The sequence below is a fragment of the Clupea harengus genome, chromosome 23 (genome assembly GCF_900700415.2).
Source record: "Clupea harengus chromosome 23, Ch_v2.0.2, whole genome shotgun sequence".
Lineage (NCBI taxonomy): Eukaryota > Metazoa > Chordata > Actinopteri > Clupeiformes > Clupeidae > Clupea > Clupea harengus.
In genome coordinates, this window is record NC_045174.1 from 24236433 (window position 1) to 24241432 (window position 5000).

A 5000-nucleotide genomic window follows, 5' to 3' on the forward strand; every position below is an offset into this window, starting at 1 on the left:
ACAGACAAACATGGCTGCCCAAGGAAAACAGACTGTGCCCCTATTGCGAACAAGGAACAGTAGAGACAGCTGCACTTCCTAACACAGTGCACAAAATATGAGCACATAAGACAAAATTATTTTAAAAGATTGGCGAGGTCCTCCCTGAGTTCCTGCTGGCGAGCAGTGAGGAGAGGCTTTCATACCTCACTGGAGAAAATGAGGAAAAAAACTGTTGCCTTCCTCAGCCACGCCCAGATGCTCTGGCTGCTGGATTTTATGGCCTTTCCCCCTTGGGCTCCACCTTCAGCCTCTCAGGTAAAGTTCAGGTGTCCTCTAGATGGGGGTAAAAACACCTACGGCCATAGTGTCACTCATCCATTCTTACACACACACACACTTGCACATACTAATAAAGAGAGATAACATAAGAATCAACATAAAGGTTCATTTGGCTCCTACATAAGACAAAATAATTTCAAAAAGATTGGTGAGGTCCTCCCTGAGTTCCTGCTGGCGAGCAGTGAGGAGATGCTTTCATACCTCACTGGAGAAAATGAGGAATGCCTCATCCTCGCTGCATAATATGTCACTTCCTGCCATAAACGGAGGGACAGCCCATAAATTAATTGAATTAATGTATGTTCATTGTGTCACGATCTGAGCCGGATCCATATTTTCTATGTCATGTGCCCCATGTCTTGTGTGTGTGTGTGCGCTCTCTCTCTCTCTCTCCCTCTCTCCCCGCTTCAGGTTTGCCATGCTTAACTCACTGACTCTTCCAGGTGCCTGGTCTAACACACCTGTGGCTAATTGGACCTCATCTCTTCCCTGTGCCTGGCCTAACACTCCTGTTGCTAATGAAGCCTTGTTTCTTCCCTGTGCCTGGTCACACACCTGTGTCTAATTGGACCTCATCAGTGCCTGTGTTAAACCGCGCTCTGAGGAACATTCAGTGCTGGATTATCTCTTCGCTTGCCTGGACACCGCTCTTGCCACGTTTTCCTATTGCATTCCTCCTGCCTGTCTGTTTTGCCTGGATTCCCTTGGATTTTGGATTTAACCCTTTGTGGGGTTTTTTGGACTGCTTTGGACTGTGCATCTAGCCCTGACCTGTGAGTTTTTATGTTTCTGTCCTATGCTGCCTGCCATGCCTCATTGAGATCCCCATGTTTTGTATCTTCTGAGCTTTGCTGTTTTTTCTGTTGGATCTCCTGCCTCTGTTTTTTGAAAGACATTCATACTGCTGAAAGGTTTATTAAAATACTCCTTTTGAAGATACTTTGTTGCCTTTGTCTGCTTTTGGTTCCAAACCTGTTTTACTCGGCCTCAGCCACCGTGACAGTTTGTTGTTGTTGTTGTTGTTGTTAATCGCTTGATGATTATTATGTATTTCTATTATTGTTCCCACTTCTCCCTTTCCCCTTGTGATGTCCCTTGTGTAATAGATATATGTATTGTTTATTATAATCACTTATTATATATCAAACCCAAATGCTTTGGCAATACTGTAGAACGTTATGGTCATGCCAATAAAGCTTCTTTTGAATTTAATTTGAATTTGAGAAAGGGCGGAGAGAGAGGGAGAGATACATATGTGTGTGTGTGTGTGTGTGTATGTAAAACCTAGGCATTGTGTACTGGCGGTGTTAATTAACGTTGCAGAACTGTGTCAGTCAGCTGAAAAGAGAGACCGTGTGTGTGTGTGTGTGTGTGTGCGTGTGTATGTGTTTGTTTACAGACTATAAATACTATATATCACTACCCACGAGACTGTTTGCAAACAGCATTTTAGCGTATTGACCAAACATTATCGTCATGGTAATGAACCACTGAACGATCGTGACAGGGCAGAGACCAGGGGGGTATTCATCGTAGCTCGCTAAGCGGTTTAGCGAGCTAATTTTCAGGCTAAGATAAAAAACGCCCCTCTTTTTGGTTCGTGGAAGCAACTTTTGATAAATTACCATAGTTACATATCGATTAGCACTAACCTGCTCCAGGGCAGGCTAACTTAAGTGTAGCTGGATAAGCTTGCCACACCCCCGGAAAAAGGAGGGATCCCATTGACCAAGGACTGATATTAGAGTTAGATTAGCGGAGGGAGAGAGTTCTTTGCGATCGCCAAGATCCATTATTCTTGTATGAGCGCTACCGATTCAGCCGACAAGGAATCATTAATTTACAAGACCTTCTCGAGTCATTTATTGCAAACACCACATTGACTGTCTTGCGCTTTTTTGCGAGTGGTACATTTTTGTAGTGTCGGTGATGCGGAGAACAAAGCACTCATAATTATATGAGTGTTATTAATACACCATAGCATATCATTATTGTAGAAAATGATTACGGTGGACTCATGATAAGAATAGAGAGAAATACAGACAATTTATTTTCACTGCTTCAATTTATTGCATTTGTTATTAATACATTTAGTCATTTAACAGACGCTTTTATTCAAAGCGACTTCCAAGGAAATGTAAAACTACATCGAGGAAGGAGGTGAGGGGATTTGAACTAGCAACCATGCAGATTCAAACCGGTAGAGGAAACCTCTGTACCAGCTGACTCTTGCCATCAGGTATTCATACATAGATATCACCCTATAAACATCCCAACACACCTTGCTCTCACAGCAGTGGTGGTGTTGAATTTTGCCATGATTATGGTCTTTTATTCTTCATAAGCGTTCATGTTCATCTCCTACTCGCCAGCGGAGAAAAAAAGAGCCCTTTTCTTTGAGTTTAGAACCATAATACCATGGTAATACCATAATCATGGTTTTAGTGATCGACCTTTCCTGCCTTTTGAAGTAGGACGTGCACGCGCAAATGCCATGATAACTTTAGCCTGGTTGAAATTAACCACATGAGTTGGATGCGGATCAGCCGTTAACGAACCGATATTTGCTGTTCTCAATCAGCTCGCTAATCTTAACGGGCTAAAAGGCCAATTGATTAACTTAGCTTCAATCCTACGACGAACGTACCCCGGATCTCTACACAAGTTGGCTTCATTGAGTCTTTGTTTACTCCATTTAAGTCGGGTTGAACCAAGACATACAGAAAACATCGATAAGGACACATCTGCTCATTAGAAATACAGCTTTGGTGTTGAAAACATCGATAAGGAAACATCTGCTGATTAGAAATACAGCTTTGGTGTTGAAAACATCGATAAGGACACATCTGCTCATTATAAGTCGTCCTTGTCCTGAAAGGTGCTTCGGCAATTAATGAGCAGAATATACTGATTGGCTCAATTTTGATATGTTTTTAGTTTTCGATTGGAAAAGCATAGTGACGGAAAATGTGGTGTAAAATGTTAATGCACTGATGATATGCTCCATGGACCACCGCTCAAATTGGATGGAAGTCTGCAAGATTGAATGAGCTTCAGTTAATCGCATTTCGGTCGTCACAATCACAAACTCTACCGACCATTGGGTTACATAATGACATACAACATTATTACTGTCACGGAACGGACGGACACAGAGATTGGAGTTTCTTGCAAACAGAGTTTATTGCAGATAGACAGCCAGGGAACAAACACGACAGACCACAGGTTGTAGGGGAACACAGATGATGAGGAACAGATCCTCTTGCACGTAGACAAACCCACGGAGGGGCGCAGGCTCGAAGCACTGAATGAAACTCAGGAAACAGGCACGGAAGGCGCAGAAAGGAAATAAACAGAGTCTTACTCTTAGAACAAACTAAACCAAACTAACACGCCTTAGCGTGAAACAAAACACTCGAGTCGAACTCTGCAAGACTATGGACAAACTATAACTGAGGCTATGAAAGAAACAAAGACAAACTTGAATGCGAACTATAGCGATACTCATCAGACGTCAGGAATGCAGGACTTGGAAAGTAATCCATACAGTGCCAGACCAGACCCCGAGTGAAGGGAGTGCGAGGTATAAGTAGGGCTGTGACAGGTGTGACAGGTGTGACAGGTGTGGGTGATTAGTATTCAGGTGAGCAGTGGCGGCTCCTGAAAAAATTCTCAGGGGAGGCAATTTTTTTGATAATGATTAGGCCGACCCATTCAGTAGGTACATTAAGTTAGCTGATTAACTCATACAGCAATACCTTTTTGTCCACTATTGGCAGCACACAACAGTAATATGTCCTCTCTTGCTACATAGCTAGAGTAGCAAGTTACAGGTGGAAAGCTATGGAAGGAAGTTGCATCCAGGAGCCTTCATAAGCAAACATGATGTGGCTCCACATTAAATGATCCCACTTTTTCATTATCCACGTGTCTCAAATCTTGTATGAGCTTAACAGGACACATGATATGTCCAGTAACATCATAAAGAAGGGGTAACATAAGTCAAAACCAACAATATTTATTGACTGATCTTGAAAGTATTGGCTTACAAAAGCAAAATAAGTCATCACACATAAAATATAATTCAGTGTTAGTGCAAGAAGCGAACTGTGAAACACACTGTGAAACCTATGAAAAGTGACAGTGGTATATGAAGGGAGTGCGAGGTATAAGTAGGGCAGTGACAGGTGTGGGTGATTAGTTAACAGGTGAATGTGAACGCGGTGCAGGTGAGCGAGTGGAAACCAAAGGGGGCGTGGCTGGTGCAGGTCCGGGCTCTGACGTGACAATTACAAATTCAGCCGAGAGCTGTTATCTTTTAATAACAATGGCTCTCATCGTGAAATAGCACGTTATCTTTTAATAACAACGGCTCTCATCGTGAAATAGCTTTGTCTTGAAACAAATAAGGAGGTAAGATGTCAATGTCCCTGATGAGCACCATGAAGACCTAGAGTCTCTGTCCAGTCAAAAGAGAGAGAAAGTGATCATGTGATCTAATACTGAGATGGTGATCATGTGACTAATACTGAGATCTAATACTGAGATCATGTGACTAATACTGAGATCATGTGACTAATACTGAGGTCATGTGACTAATACTGAGATCATGTGACTAATACTGAGATCATGTGACTAATACTGTGATGGTGTTCATGTGTTAATAAAAAGATACTCAG